Source organism: Magnolia sinica, chromosome 5 (assembly GCF_029962835.1).
Source record: "Magnolia sinica isolate HGM2019 chromosome 5, MsV1, whole genome shotgun sequence".
Classification (NCBI taxonomy): Eukaryota; Viridiplantae; Streptophyta; class Magnoliopsida; order Magnoliales; family Magnoliaceae; genus Magnolia; species Magnolia sinica.
Genome location: NC_080577.1, coordinates 10,353,412 through 10,362,040, shown reverse-complemented (window position 1 = coordinate 10,362,040; position 8,629 = coordinate 10,353,412).

Genomic DNA, 8,629 nt, shown 5'->3' with positions numbered 1-8,629 from the left:
ATGGCTATTCGAAGCAGTCGTCGCCTCCAGCTATCTTAGGGACTGGACGACCGACATCCATCACCAGACCGACGGCAAGAATCTCCAGTCACAATGACGGCCACCGCGACCAGGGTGGTGTCGCTCAACACAGGTGATGCAGAATCCAGTTACAATGGAGCATCGTGAGGGTTTGAAAGAGATCTGCCCTCGCTCAGCCATGGATGGAATGTGGTAGATACAAGTATTCAGTCGGCCATGAATGAAGGTTGGAACCTCAAATCTGCTGGAGTCAAAGATGATGCATAACTCTGGCGGTGAATAGGGTGTCCACGGCTGCCTCCTAGCTGAGACGCAGGTAGGTATAAAATCCTCAATTTTGGGATTATCGGTTTCAAATCTGAATTCTGAATCAGCAATTTGAAATCCCCAATTGCGGTATATGGGGATTTGAGAACGAAATCCCTAATTAGATGAGGGTTTCGATTGGAAAACCCTAATGACTGATGTGAGTTTCGAAATCCCTAATTGATTTGGGATTCGAAATCCTCAATTCTGGATTTCTAAATTCAGGGATTCGAAAATCCCTAATATGCGATGACTGAATTTAGAGTTTTTAATGGAAAACCCAAATTGCAGAATTTGGATTTGGGGATTCGAATCTAAATCCCTAATAGAAACTGGATTTAGGGTTGTAGATCTGAAATCCCTAATCTAACTGATTTCTGAATTTAGGGATTCGAAAATCCCTGATCACAATTGTTTCAGGAATTCGTAAATTCCTGATGTGATTAGATGTGGCTGGATGTAATCATCCATGCCTATGCACAGAGAAGAAGCTCTGATACCAACTGTGGGATCTAATCTAGATGCGGAATAGGCCCACGGATCTGTCTGTGCATGGGACATGGCGACCAGGGGTCGGATAGCTTACCTAGCTGAGACGCCGCCATGGAAGCCGGATAAGAATACCAGAATACCTGTAGAACTTAGGATCTTCCTCTCCTTCACACCCTTTCTGCAAATCAGTAGATGGGACTCGAATTTCTGCTATGGTGTAGGATTGGGGACCCAGCTCTCTTTTATAGAGTCTGTGGAGAGGGAGTTTGAAACCCATCACAACTCTCTCTCCCATGCTCCACGTTGTAGCATCCTAGTTCAATTCAAACTGCTGTCTGTGTAAGACAGCTATAGCATTTCAGCCCTAGTACGCAGAGCTGCGCAGATAGACTGCGCAGCGCATCACCTGAAGTGGGGCCCACTGGTCTACTCAATCATCCAGTCCAACTGTATAACAATCCAGACCGTTGATCAATGAGGCCCACTAAATAGAGTTCTTACAAGATCTACCTTTTTTGGGCTCATACCCCACTATGATATGAAAAATTGGATGGATGGCATGTATAGAACCCATACATTATGATGGCCCCACAAAACCCTCACATGGTCTCAGTCAATCCAGGTGGAGGCAAGGCTCAGTCCACTTCCATTCAAAAGTAACTTCATCCAAGGGCTTATTCGATAACATGGATTTACTATGAATTGGAATCTAAAACACAATTATCATGTAATCCATGTGAATTGGAATATTCAATTATATTTAGAATGATGTAGATGGATTCCTTGTGAATAAAAAATTTGTCAGACACGTTCATTGATGCATGAGAGGAATTTTATGAATTCTCACACATTGCTTACTGTGATTTTTATGTAAAATCCACCCTATCATCAGGAGCATCACTCCATTTTAGCCATACAACCCAAAAATCAGCTTAGTCTGTGAATGAGGTGAATCATACGATTGAAAATAGTATACGGTGCATCCCTCTCCCGGTGGTTTCCCTTCGTATGGCTCACCTAAATTATGAACCGAGTTGATTTTTGGGCCCTATAGTTAATATGGAGTGACGCATTAGATGATTTGGGTAGATTTTACTTAAACAGCAGGGCTCACTAATTCTTAAAATCAAATTTAGGCATTTTCGTGCAAAAGTCACTCACATCAATACATGTTGTCTAAAAAATTCTCACATGTGGCCCGTGGTGTTGTTTATGTAAAATCCACCTCAATCACTAGGTGCATCACTCTATTTTAGCTACATGGCCTACAAGTCTCTTATGTGATATAAGATTAGAAATAATATGTGAGGCGTACCTCTCCTAATTATTTCCCTTCGTAAAGCGTGCCTAAATCACAGGTGGAGCTGATTTTTGGGCCATATGGCTAAAATGGAGTGACGCACCTAGAGACCTGAGTGGATTTCACTTAACATCATGGTAGGCCCCACTAATTCTTGAAGCCAAATCCGAGCCATTTTCATGCACTTAAATGACGTGAACACATGCACACCTTTAAAAAAAATTCCTCCTGTTCCCACCATAACATTATGTAATGGCACGCCCCAAATTTTGATTACCACCGTTTCCATGCAATTCTCACTCATTGGCCCACTTGAGATTTGGAGCTCGGATTCTAAGGGCCTGTTTGATTTTTCCTAATTACAGTGTAAATGGCTGCAAATGTGCCATTAATATTTCTCAGTACCATTGTTTGGTTGGAGTTGCTTGCAAATCCCATGTAAATTCCATGTGTTTCTATATGCTCAAAAATTGTGGGGCCCACCGTGATGAATATGTCATATTCATGCTGCCCAACCATCTATTCCACAAGCTCGTTTTAGGGCATCGATCAGAAAATAAGGCAAATCCAAAGCTCAAGTGGACTACACCACATGAAATAGTAATTCTAATGAACATTAACCGTTGAAAGCTAAAACTTTCTTAAGGCCCTTGATGATTTTATTTGTCATTCAACTTGTTCATAAGGTCTTACAGACATGGATAAAAGGGAAAACAAAAAAAAAAAAAAAAAATCAGCTTGATCCAAAACTTCCGTGCCCCCAAGATGTTATCAACAATAGGCATTAATTCCTATTATTTACTGCATTATGGTTCACTTAGCTTTGGATCTACCTCATGTTTTAGCTCATGCCCTAACATGAGCCAGTGGAATGGATGAAAGGCATGAATATGACATATACATCACAATGGACCCCATAGACTTTTGGGCCTAAAATATTTGTCGGTTGCCTCCGTTCTGTGTCAAAACACCAGACTTGTCAATATCACCTTTAGAATAAGAATCGTAAGTACAAAAGTAATTATGATTATTTTAGGGGTCATTTGGATGCTTGTAATTTTTTTAGTTGTAAATACATTACACTTTAAAAAAGTTTCAGGCAAAATCAATTTACATTCTATTCCAAGTAAATAGATTGTATATTTGATAACCTATAAAGTGTTTACAATGAATAAAGTATTCATACTATAGAGCTTGGGCAGTGAACCTTGCAAATTTTTAAAATCACATAAGAAAGATTTGATTTTTTTTTAAGGCTCTAAAATAACATTAAAGCATGCACACACTAAATATATTAGATATCTTCTATCCATCACAATAGGCCCCAAATGCAATCTTAAAAGTTTTTAACGATGAATGTCACCTCCTTTTCTTGTGTGGTCCATTCAATAATAGAAAAGTTTTTTAAGGGCCATTAGAAAGCATCAAAGGAAGTACCTAATTGATAGATTGGATGTACCATACACATTACGGTGGGCCCCACATATCACAAGTGTATATAAATCATTATGTTCTAACATGTATAATGCCTTTTTAATTGTAAATAATTTACTTATAATATAAAATATGCCTTTTTACCATGTTCATATTACAACTAAAGTTTAAAGCTTATCAAGTGGCAAATACATGCATCCAACGAATCCATATAATTTGATAACCGGTAATCTCTTACAACTAAAGAGCTGTACAGGCATCCAAAGTACCTCCTAGAATGTATTTACATTGTGATTTGAAAATCAGAACTAACCTTTAAAATGAGTAGACAAAACGGATGAACGATCAGATATAACATGAATATCGCGGTGGCCCACCGGGGTACTGGAGGCAGGGGAGCCCTTGGCCCGGCTTACAGGCTTCGCGTCTGTTGGAAGGTAAGAAGAAAACATGCACCATTAATTGGTGCAGGTAAATAAAGCAAAAATACGAATTTCCAGTGGGCTCGACTTCCAAGGCTGTCTGGCCATGAAAATGTATACGTTAAAGATTCGGCACTGTTTTTCACGAGGAGAGGAGTCAGACCGTAAAGAAGGCAGAAAAGGGCCCCCTTTTATTTTTTCTTCTTTCTTTCTTAAAAAAAAAAAAATAATAATAATAATAATAATATAATGTTTATAAAGAAAGACATTTACCATCCGGGTCGTTTGGCACCCCATGGGATAAGTGGGACTCACATAAAGTATGAGTTGTGAAGCCCTTCTTGAAATCGAGGTCGAGATAAGGGTTTCTGCAATCCTACTTTGATTTTTGTGTAGCTAATGGTCGATGTTATGTAGACCCTACCATAATGTATGTGTTTTATCCATGCCGTCCATCCATTTTGAAATATAATTTTAGGGCTTGATCCCAAAAATAAGGTAAATATAAATCTCAGGTGGACCACACCATAAGCAAACAGTAGTAATTGAATTACACCATTAAAAACCTCCTGGGGCCAATTGTGCAGTCCACTTGAGATTTGGATCAAACTCATTTTGGGGCTCATACCATAAAATGACATGGAAGAATGGGTGGAAAGCATGGATGAAACACATACATCATGGTGTGGCCCACAGAGCACCAACTGGTAGTGGCAAGGTAAGTAGTCAATCTGTTCCCAAACATGAAGTGAGATGGCCTCAAGCGATGGGATTAGAAGACAATCCCTGACACAGTGTAATCATTACATCTTGGTAATTCCATCACACTTAAACCCATCTAATCCCATGCTCCAAATGCCCCCCTAAGATCGAGCCCTGATAACAAACGAACTGGTGGCAAACAGACCGGCTTTCACTCAAGGGCATTAATGGAGGGGAATCATTCAATACTCTAAAAAATTATAATGCTGGATACGCATGCACTAACAAATTATATATTGTGAAATACTAATTAAAATACCTTTCAAATAAAATACATCAACTAAAATTAAATTGTATGAATTGTGAAAATAGCTTTCATGAAGGGCTTGTTTGATTTTCCAGCTCAATTGTAATTATCATGTAAATGGGTAATAATTATTTACTTAGCTAATTACCACATCTTTCCCAATGCAGTGACAACTTACTTTTTTAACACTTAAATTGAGAAATTTATAAAATCAATGTAGGGCCCATCGTGTCATTTGTTATGCCAACTGAATTATGGGCATGAGCAAAAAAATGAGTAAGATCCAAAGCTCAAGTGTACCATACCACAGGAAACTGCAGAAATCGAATACATACCATTAAAAACTTCTTAGGGCCCTTAAAAGCTTTTTTTATTAAGCCGATATTTGTGTTTTCCCCTTATCCATGTCTGTGTGACCCTATGAACGGGTTAGATGATGAAAAAAAAACTCAATATGGTCCCCATGAAAGAAACAACTTCCAATTGTGGACGAATGAAGACCATTGTTTCCTTTTGTGTAGGCCATTTGAATGTTGAGTCTACCTCATTTTTCGATCCATACCCAAACTGTTCTAATAAATTAGATGGACGGTGCAGATGTATCATATACATTATGGTAGGGTCCACAGTTTTAAGTTAACATTTTTGTATTGATTTTTAAGGTGGAATTACTCTCCCATTCTCAAACCAAGCAAAAAGTTAATAAATACTTATTTATTATGATTTACCTGTATCATGGAAAATCAAAGGGGCCCAAGTCAGTTCGAGAACCAGGTTGGTTGATGAATTCTATCCTCCTTCATGGATGCTTGTTAAAATAGGAGCATCGGATATTTCACGTGTTTAACCATCCAATAATGGCTATGGGATTGTGATTGGGTACTACCTCCACCCGTTTCGAACTTGGGCTCTGAGAGGCCACCATTATGTATGAGTTTCATCCATACCATCTATCTATTTTTCCATTTCATTTTAGGGTATGATCATAAAAAAGAGGTAGATACGAGGCCTAGGTAGACCACACACTAAAGATTAAACACTTATCATTAAAAACTACTTGAGGATCACAGAAGTTTTGAATCAACAAGCTGATATTTGTGTTTTCACTTCATCCAAGACCATGTGACCTTATGAATAAGTTGGATGGCAATTAACCATCACAGTGGAGCCTGAAAAGGTTACAACAATGTGTGATATTATTATTGTTGTTCTTGTGGTGTGATAAACTTCAGCCTTGGCTCTACTTCATTTTTAAGCTTATACCTTAGAATGACATGGAAAAATGGATAGATGGTGTGGATAAAACCCATACACCACAGTGGCTGTTAATAGCCAATTCCCGTTCTGAGCTCGTGAAGGCAAGCCTAGGGAAATTAGTTGGTGTGGCCAACACCACCCATAGTCCTGGCGTGTTGAAGTGTTGAGGGCTGTGTGGCCAAACGTAATGTATGTGTTCGACATCTATGTTGTTCGTCCATTTTTCCACCTCATTTTTGGGCACAAACCCAAAAATAAAAGGGACCTAAAGCTCAAGTGAACCACACCAAATGAAAAGGTCCCCATCCATCTCATTTTAGGGCACGAACCAAAAAATGAAAGGTATACATCCCAATAGTGAATGACCATACATGTTCAATTTATATCTCCCAACTTGGATGCCATGGGTTGAGCCTTGGAAAGTTTTGATATAAGATGGAGGAATTCACGGATCCTCCACACGTAGACCTCCCAGGGCTTTGAACCCAAATACATACCTACCATAGAAGTAAACATGTTAGCGACCGAACCTTCTTCAAAAAGGTCTAAAGGGTAAGCTACATGAGCAATATATTGATTTTCCTCCCAGCAATGGGCTTGATGTGGTAGCATCATCCTTTGTAACGATCAAGGCTGGTAAGTCCATTGGTCCACATAGTTGTCCATGTACAAATAAAAGATACGGCAGCTACCGCAGCCCCTGCTTCCTTAGGTGGAACTTCCGGTTGAGGAAACTCAAGTGAACCACACAGAATGAAAAGTCCCCCAGCATCGAAACCTTTCCAGGGCCACCATAATACTTATTTGTCATACAACCTATTTATGGGGTCACCCAAACTTGTATCAAGGGAAAGCACAAATGTATCCTAATTCAAAACTTTTGTAGCTCAAAATATTTTGCAAAATCGGATTACATCCTACCCCGTCTCTAGCCACGAACGGTCACTTATGTGGGTAGGTTCGTGTCACTTATGTGGGTGGGCCCACCGTGATGTATCTGTTCATCCATGCCATCCATCTCTTCTCTGGGCTTATTAAAGTATGTTCATGAAAATGAGATAGATCCAACGCTCAAGTGGACCAAACCAAATGATAAGCTTGGTTGCATTAACTGCACAAATCATTAAAGGCAAGTTGCATTAAATGCTAGAGTTGTCGATGGTGTGGCCAACTTAAGCGTTTAATCTGTTTTATTTTTGTGCTAATATGTTAAAATGATTTCAAAAAAGGGATGAACGGCCTGGATAAACAGATACATCACAGTGGGCCCACCCACAGAACTGCTCGTTCATGTTCATGGCTAGAGACCGTCCGGATAGGAAGCAATCCGCGTACTTTTAATGGTAGGCATTAAATCACCACCGCTTACTGTTGTGTGATACACTTGAGCTTTGGATCCACTTCACTTTTGAGTTAATGCCTTAAAAGGAGGGGGTAAAATAAGATGGGCGGCATGAATATTTATAAAAATACATCAAAACACAATATGCACCTACTGCGTGTGGAATGTAGAGCGGTAACTTAATATTATAAAAATTACTTTTTCACCGTACATCTAAGCTGGATGCATGTTTTGGACAGTTTCCAGTTTAGTCTGATATACATGTGTGCCAGCGAATATGATTTTTACGGAATTTCTAAATGCTGCATATCATTCATACTACTCCATCAGAGTATCAAAGGTTTTTTCTTTAAAAAGTTGCCCCCAAAGGATATTCAGAAATGCAAAAGCAATTCGCGCCACGAGAAACTTGAATGGGTGAATCGCGGAGCTCGAGTGCTCGTGACAACGTGAACCACGTATGAGAGATCCTGGCCATACATCATGCAGGGATTACTATCCAAAAAATACTCGATGGTGCAGATTCATGAGATGTGTTATAGTTGTAAGTTGAATATAGCCACTTGTAATTTAATTTCTAGCCTCTCATTCTTGTTATATAAGTGTGGCCCACTTACGATTCCATGGGCCTTATTTACGATCTGGGACACATAACACGTTCAGCCCGACGTAACGATTGAACAGTTCTTTCTACACGTGTGACATGTGATCACGTGTGCCGAGATTCAATTTTTCAATCTCCCCTCGCGCGTGGTTACTATCTGCGAACTTACAAAACTCCCCAAACTTCATTTCTTTTTCTTTTTCTTTTTCTGGAATTCCCAAAACTATCCTCATCTTTACAGTCACTTGACTCGAAGTGTCTAACTTTCCCCACATATATTCGTAAGTTTAAAATCTTTTAACAAAGGCCCTCTCCCAAGTCGATGTTATATTCTATCTAATTCCTACTGTTGTACTACCCCCAACGGTAACTTTTGGTTTGGAAGTTTGTTGGGCAGAGGGGCATTTTGGTCATGAAAAGCTCAACGGTACAATCGTAATCG